This window comes from Lissotriton vulgaris, chromosome 9 (assembly GCF_964263255.1).
Source record: "Lissotriton vulgaris chromosome 9, aLisVul1.2, whole genome shotgun sequence".
NCBI classification, from domain to species: Eukaryota; Metazoa; Chordata; class Amphibia; order Caudata; family Salamandridae; genus Lissotriton; species Lissotriton vulgaris.
Window position 1 is genome coordinate 972012117 of NC_141697.1, and position 8778 is coordinate 972020894.

Here is an 8778-nt window from a genome sequence, read left to right on the forward strand (position 1 = left end):
GCAGTTCTTCCTGACATGCTTCTTCACCAGGACCCAGTCTCCCGGACTCAGGTCATGGCACAAGTCTTGTGCTGATGGAACCTCTGCAGCCTGGACCTGGAGGGACACAGAATTAACGGCATCAGATAGTCCCTTGCAGTAGTCCAAGATTAAATCGTCTGTGATGTTCACTAGTGCTGCAGTCGGAACCGATGGCAGTCTCATGGCTCTCCCCATTAGTACTTCATGTGGAGAGAGGCCTGTTCTTCTATCGGGTGTGCTACGTATGCTCATAAGAACTACTGGAAGTGCGTCTGGCCAACTCGGGGATGTCGATGAACAAACTTTAGCCAATCTGGACTTGATGGTACTGTTGATTTGTTCTACAATCCCTGAAGCTTCTGGTCGATAGCTGCAGTGTAACTTCTGATCAATATTCAAAGCTGAACATAGCATCTTCACCACTTCGCTATTGAAATGAGTTCCTCTGTCCGATTCCAAAGAGGATGACACCCCAAACCTCGGTATTAACTCTCTAAGCAATAATTTTGCTACTGTAAGTGTATCGCACCTACGTGTAGGGTAAGCCTCAACCCATCTAGAGAATATGCAGACAATAACTAAAACGTATCTAAGTCTGTTGCATGGAGGCATTTCTATAAAGTCAATCTGCATCCTATTGAAAGGCCCCCCAGACCTTCCTATGTGACTCAAGGTAACTGGTGTTCTCTTTCCCACGTTTAGCTGCTGACAGATCGCACATCGCTGACACACTGCTTCTGCCGCTACTCTAAACTTAGGATTGAACCACGTTTGTCTGAATACTCTCACCATAGCATCTCTTCCTATGTGTGCTGATCCATGCAATTTCCTCGCCATTGGACTAATCAGTTCATTTGGTAAAACTGCCCTTCCGTCGGCAGAAACCCAAAAATTCATCTCGCTTTTTACACAACCTGCTGTTTCCCAGCTCCTTTTCTCGTCATCTGGTGCATTTTCCTGAACCGCTCTTAATTCATCCCATGTGTCTACAGTATCTAGTAACATTGTCAATTCAGTTTTTTCCTGGACTCCCCCCACTTTTGCATCAGTGTGAGAATAGCCCTGCTCTGCGCAATAGCGTGCTACTTCATCAGCATATCTGTTTCCTAGTGATACAAAATCAACATTTTTTGTATGCGCAACACATTTGACCACGGCTATGGCCATAGGTTTTTGCAAAGCCTCTAACAGAAGTCTCACGAATTCTCCATTCCTAATGGGAGAACCCGAGGAGGTCATGTAACCTCTTTGAGACCATAACTGCCCGTAGTCGTGAACTACCCCGAAACCATACTGGCTATCGGTGTATATGGTGACTCGAAGTTTGTCGCCTGCTAAGCAAGCACGAGTCAAAGCCACAATTTCAGCTACCTGTGCGGAGTGTACTCCTTCCAGTCAAGCGGCTTCTATAACTCTGGTAATCGTGCATACTGCATAAGCTGCTCTCAGCTGACCGACATCGTTTCTTACGCATGAACCATCAACGAAGAAAATTTCGTCTGGGTCTGTCAATGGCTCATCTACGATATCAGGTCTCGGTTTGGTACATAGTTCAGTCACATCGAGGCAGTCATGATCTGTACAATTCTCATCCTCCACTTCATTCGGAAGTGGCATCAAAGTGGCAGGATTCAAGACAGAGCATCTTTTTAGGGTCACATTCTCGGCAGCCAGTATGACTTGCTCGTAGCGTGTGAGCCTGCTATTTGTCAGATGCTGAGTCTTCGTCCTGGTCATTAACAATTCCACAGAATGCGGCACATACACCACTAACTGGTGTCCCATGACCACGCTCTCAGATCTCTCAATACTGACACCCGTTGCAGCTACGGATTTGAGACATCCGGGCAACGCTGCGGCTACTGGATCTAATGTAGCCGAAAAGTACGCCACTGGCCTGCGCGCATCTCCGTGGATCTGTGCTAATACCGCTAACGCGCATCCCTCTCTTTCGCAGCAGTAAAGCAAAAAAGGTTTAGTGTAGTCTGGCATTCCCAAAGCCGGGGCGCGACACAAGTCCTCCCTCAGCTGCAAAAATGCCATCAAACAATCTTTGTCCCATGGTACCGGATCACTTACTCCTTTGTGCGTCAGTTGTAGTAACGGTTTGGCCTTCAGTGAAAAGTTTGCTATCCACTGTCGACAATAACCGACCATGCCTAGAAACATCCTGACTTCTCTCTGTGTTGTAGGCGCGTTCATCTTCATAATCGCCTCTATTCTGTCTGGAGACACCTTCCGCTTTCCCTTTTCAATCCTATGACCCAAGTATTGCACCTCAGTCTTACAGTATTGCAATTTACCTGGAGACACCTTGTGCCCGTTCTCGGCCAAGTGATTTAACAAGGTTATGGTGTCTTCTCTGCAAGCTTCCTCAGTTTCTGACGCAACCAGGAGGTCGTCTATGTACTGGACCAGAACTGAATTCTTGGGCAGTACTAGACTCTCAAGATTTTTCTTTAATAGCTGGTTAAAAATCGATGGGCTTTCTGTATACCCCTGAGGGATACGACACCATGTTAGAACGCGATCTTCCAGCTTAAAAGCGAAAAGATACTGGCTCTCTTCGTCTAACGGTATCGAAAAGAAAGCCTGGCACAAATCTATCACGGTAAACCATTCAGCTTGGAACGGTATCTGAAATAATATCACTGATGGATTCGGTACCACTGGACAACATGAGACAACAATATTATTAATCTTTCGAAGATCCTGCACTATTCTGTATTTTCCACTAGGCTTCTGCAAACCCATGATCAGGGAGTTACATGGACTTCCCACGATCTCCTTCAGTATTCCCTGTTTAATCATGTATTCGATCACAGGCTTTATTCCTGCAATCGTCTCTGGTGTTAGCTTATACTGTGGTGTTCTTGGATACTCAGCATGGGGTCTTACCAAGATCTTTACCGGTTCTACTCCCTTGATCAATCCTATTTCTTCCCCAGTAAAATCCCATACCTCAGCTGAGACTTTCTCCCTCAAGTCCTGTGGAAGCTCCTCCACTGTTAAGGTAGGATATAGTTCCACACATTCCTGTGAGTTCATAACTTTAAAATCAGCATCCTCGTCATTTGTCTGCACTTCTACTCCTTCTGGTGTGCAATGTATCGTGCAATTCAGTTTACACAGCAAATCTCTCCCTAGTAAGCACACGGGACTAGAATCACAGATCACAAACTGATGTTCGTCACTGTAATTCCCTATCTTTACTGACACTGGTTCGGTCAGAGGATTCGTCATCCTCTTGTTTGCGACTCCTACCACCTGAACCATCTCTCCTGATATTGGCAGACCTGGGACTACCGCAGACCTCAGCGTGGATCGAGTGGCCCCCGTATCCACCAAAAAGGTTGTAGGACATCCAGCTATTTCAGCCTCTACGTATGGTCCTCTCTGATCTACTTCCAAGGCGGCTCCTAGTGTACAATCTTCCTCCCTATTCGCCCGCTGCCCTGTAAGTGGATCAACGTAGTAGCATTCCTCTCCTCCTACAAACAATGGCATTTGTCTATAGGTTTTCCCTCCATTTGAAATGCGAGGTGGTTGAGGAAACGGGGCTCGAGGAGTCTGAGTCCCCCCTTTGACAAACTTGCCTTTCGGGACTGTGGCTCCCTTAACCACGTTGTTCTGAACCTCTTCCTCCTCCTGCTCTAATTCCCCTGTCTCAACGTTGTAAGGACACTCGCGTCGCCAGTGTCCCACCTCGTTACACTGATGGCATCTCGTCGTCTTTTTCAGTGTCGCGATATCCATTCTCGGTCTCGGTCTTTCTTCCTCATCTCTGCTCTGATTGTTCTGTTTCTTTGCTTGCGTTCCCGTTCCCTGTTGCCGCTGTTTATCCTTTCCAGCAGCCTGCATTTGCACTAGCATTAACTTTTCCTTGAGCTTCTTTGCCTTAGAGTCTATCTCGTCACTACAGTACCTTGCATATCTCAGAATTTCATCTAAAGGTTTATTCTGCCAGCAGATCAGATGCTGTTGGATCATGAGGCATATTTCCGGTCTCAATCCGAGGACAAACTTCGATACAAACTGTCCTATGTCCTTAGGATCCATTACATCTAACCCGCTGTACTGCTTGAATGCTTTCAGCAACCTTTCATAAAACTCATGAACTGTCTCTTTCGGCTCCTGAGTAGTTCGATCTATCTTTACCCAGTCTATGTCTTGTACCGGCACTTTATCTTTTAGCCATGTTATTACTCTCTCGTATTTTTCCATGACTCTAAGTGATGGACCATTCGTCCGAGCATCTCTCGGTGGCTCACAAGTAGGCCATTCAACACTAAGCTTGCACGCCGTCCACAAATCTCCGGGTACTACGATATCGAACAGTGTGTTCAAATCGATCCACAGTACCTTCGAGATCTTCACGAATCTTTCTACCTGTTTGTACCACTCGACGGGATTATCCCTAAGCTTTGGGAAGGAATTGGTAAATGCCGCCAAATCCCCCCTACTCCAGGGCACATGAACGTAGCTTCCATTCGCGATTTCTCGCAAAGGGAAAGCTTCCATTCGCATCAAATCTGCGTCCTGGGAGTTCCCAAGTGCACTCCGCCTGACAGAGCCCTTCTTGGACCATCTTTCCTCCCATCTATCCAGATCTTTCCATATTCTGATACTTACGATCAATTCCCTTATGTGTACTTTCAGCGCGATCGTTCTACGCTCATCCAGATCACGATCCGTACAAGTTAGCCTATGGTTACTCTGTAAAGCCTTAGTTCGCGATAGGTCCACCATATACCTGTTTGCCAAATTAGATAGATTCTCGTGAGCTGACCTCGCTCTTCGAGTAATATCGTTGGATAAGAACAGTATTTCATCTGGTGTATACAAGTCTAATCTCTCTAGCGACACTGTGCCATCAATTATTTCATCCAAGTCTGACTTCAAACTCATTACGTCAAGTCGTTTTGCTTTTATTTCAGCTTTCAGCATTTCAGTTCTGTGTTGTTCTCTCATATTCCTCTCACCTCCACTATGCGCCCTACGCCTGAGCACAGGTGAGTTATGAGGAGTCTTGTTTCCATCTCTCTGTTCCCACCTCTCTAGATCCCAAGCCTTTCCATCTTCCCGTGGGGTATGGTGGAATAATGCTCCGTCCCCCAACCCTACATTCCGTCCTTTCGGCTCGGTTTCCCCAGATGCGAGATAGGATCCACCGTTCTGTTCTAAACCACTGTAACTCGCTTGCTGTCTGGTGTCGCTCAATAAAATGAAAGGCCCTCGCCTGTCTTCCATATTCCCGTGATCTCGTTCTCGATCACCAGAAGTGTGGCGAGACATTTCGCGACTCCCTAGATTCTCATGACTCCGTCCACTATCGCCGGATGCATGTCGAGACGCTTCACGACTCTCCATGTTTCCGTGATTCCAGTGTCTCACATCCTCACCTGGGGCATGGTGTGTGCACCTAAAGGTATTCCGGTACTCCTGTGTCCTACGTTCCCCTTCACTGAAGGTGACACGAGGCACTTCGCCACACCCTGCACTCCTGTCGTCACACATTTGCCTGTTGCCGCTACTGATAGGACAGGTATCTCTTCTGCTTTCTTGACCCCCTCTCTCCCACTCGGGGCTGCTTTCGCCAGCTCCACAATGAGAGAGAATCTTGTTGTCCTCTTCTCTCCACTCAGGTCCCGTTTCTAAACTTCTACTCCGGGCCTCTTCGATACCTTCCCATTCTTTCAAATACTCCCTTAATTCCTTAAAGGACTTTGGTTTAGGACCCCTCAAATCCATTGGCCCTCTTTGACCTCCCTGTTCTATCCTGGGACCCGTTGCAGAATCTAATGGGGTACTCCGACTCATCGGCGCTAGTATTTGCCTGTGGGGATTCATTGTGGCATTCCTATTCTCCACTTCTGCTCTTTCGCTGTCCCATCGTGCCTGTTCCTCCTGCTGGACCCCTTCTGGGTTGTAGATAGACACAATAGGGCCTATGGTAACCGGAACCTGCAAAGCGTCCGGCATTTGGTATGACCTTGCACATTGCGCCTCTGGAGCCTTCTGGACCACAAATCTTCCCACTACTCTCTGTTCAGAACTAGTCTGGGGTATTTCCTCGGTCTTGTTAGCGTCCCACTCTCTTACTGGGATCGATTTATATTCCCCCCACCTAGCTCCGTCTGCTTGCGGTAATATGGGACTCGCAAGTTCCCCACTATATGGAGGTGGTCTGTCTGTTAATAGCCTTTCTATCAGATCCTCCTCCGACTCGCTTTCCTCATCTTCCTGTTCTAGAGGTTTCCTTTCTCCAGTAACTTCTAACATCGGGTACAGTCTCTCTGATTCTATCTTCTGCACCCTCCATTTCTTAGCTTCATCGTCCCATTTAGCATCCTGCACTGCTTTTACCGATCTTCTTACTCTTTCTTGGCGCCTTTTTACGCTTTTCTCATGTGCTGTTTTAAACCACGCACCAAGTGCTTCGAATTGTGTTGGCCTCGGTAGAGGTCTTGTTGAAAGCATCGTCGCTTTCAGCTGGTTCAACACGTCTAGTTTAAACGTCCCGAACCTCGGAAACGCCAGTTCCTTATGCCCTTCAGTTAGCCTGTGCCATTCAGATATCCACAATATCGCGTGTAAACCCACATCTTCCCCCATAAGAAAAGCGGGTGTGCCTTCTGGTGGAGCGTCCTCCGCTATATATAAATCTCTCCTTTTTTTCCTAAATATTTTTCCTAAACCCTTGAAACACTTCATTTTAGATAGCGTACAATGTTCCTTACTAATTCTCTTCACTTCTTTACGTCTTGATGACAACCACCAATCCCTGTGCGACTCTCGCTAATTAGCCTATCCAAGCGCGGTTCTACACCAACCGACCAATCTCAGCGTGGCTCTACGCTGACGTCACTTGTCCCCTCTTCAGCAGCTTCCCTCGTTTCTCAACTCGTCTCACGATATTACATGCGTTTCATTCATACATTGAAAAATGACTACTTCCGTCCAAGCGATCACTTTTCTCTGACTGTACGGCCACAGTCTAACTGTAATTGCTACCTCAACTGGCACAGCGTCTTTCCTCTTACGGTCGGACACTTGCCTCAACTGATAGGTTACTTACACACAGTAAACGTTCGACCAGCGTCCGTTACTCATACACTCACTCATACGCTCCCCCTATCATCGGTCTGTCGGGAAATCAATGGTACCTCATGACCCCCTTTCAATGGTAGACAAATTACTCTGGGTGTTCGATACACCCGAACCACTTAAGTCCTCTGGACATAAGATTTTATCCGGTTGCGCGCGCTCACAACCTTCCCTCAATCATACTACAGGCATTCAACTCCGCTTGACATTACAACACAGGAACAACATAAAACACCGCAATCTTACAACGCATGACCCTTATACTCACTCTCGACCGACTCTGCTGCGCACCGTCAGCACCGTCTTCGGCTGCAATTCTTCTTCTGGTCGACGATGACTAGGGACCTTGGGGTAAACTAACCTGGCCTAGGTCGTCTTCCTCAAGAAGATAACCATCAATTACTCTGCTACCAACTGCGGGGAATGAGATTTTGATATCAATTTATGATTATGATCAATTTAATAAATTATCTCATTCATCTGTTTTGGACCGCTCGTATCTGTCATTGAGGAAAGGACCACCCCCGCATAGGTTAGACAAACCCCATTAACTGACGCCACTCTGAAGAACCACTTACAACTGATAAAGTTTAAAGGTTTTATATAAAGATTAATTTGAATGCAATACAATCCTTACAGAATAAATCTCAAAGTATACAAGATACAAAATCAGTCTCTAAATACGCAATTAAAGCCTTCGGTGTGAAGTGGTTCCTTCTGCGTCATCTGCAGTAAGACAAAATAATCAAGTTAAAACTGTCCCTATTCTATGCTATGTGACATTCCTACTTCGCAAGTTTCTTCCCTAAAAAGGTGTCAGCAGTTTGACTCCCAAAGAAGTTCAAACTCTCTTTAGCCTCTAAAGGAATTCTTAAGTTTCAGAAGCAGTACCCTCTCTGCCTACCCATCCGCTCTCTAAGGGTCCTCGGCCTACTGCTCCCTTGCGCTCTGATCTCTCAGCGCATCTGCTCAAAGCATCTACCCTTGTCTTTGCTCTCGCCTTAGCCTAATGCTAATTGCTCTGCTCTCCTCCCCGGGGTGCTGTCCCTAAAATACACAATCACAGTGTGGGTGAAACGCCCCTTGACGCCCACCACGGACTTTCCCCGATGATGTCAACTTCTGGCTTCTTCCATTTGTCCACTTCTTGCGTCGTTCGTTAAGTTGACCCTTCTCCTTAGATGTCATCTTCATCATCTTGTTGGCGACTTTTACTGACTCTTTCAGATCAAATGTCATATGAATTTAGACAAGACTTTAACTTATAACTGCAATTCTTTAACCTTCTAGATCCTGTGAATGATCTTGTCAAAACATAGTTCACATTCAAAGTGTCTCTCCTCACGTTCGAGCAATAAGCTCCGTCCGGCATTGTCACCTTAAATCTAACAAGTGCTAGACTTCTTGGCTCTCACGTCCACATCAAGCTATTTACGACTTTTACAAGCCCACTAAATTACATACATTTGACTATGCTCCTTCGAACTCTTGGTCAGTCAGGTTACAATCACAAATGACCTAAACTCTTCCAGCATTCCTAAAACCCTCTACACAGTATAACCTTTGGCATACATTTATATATTCGTACTTTAACAAAGTCTTGGTTATACTTGAAATACATTTTACATAGAATATAAACTACGTAGAAGT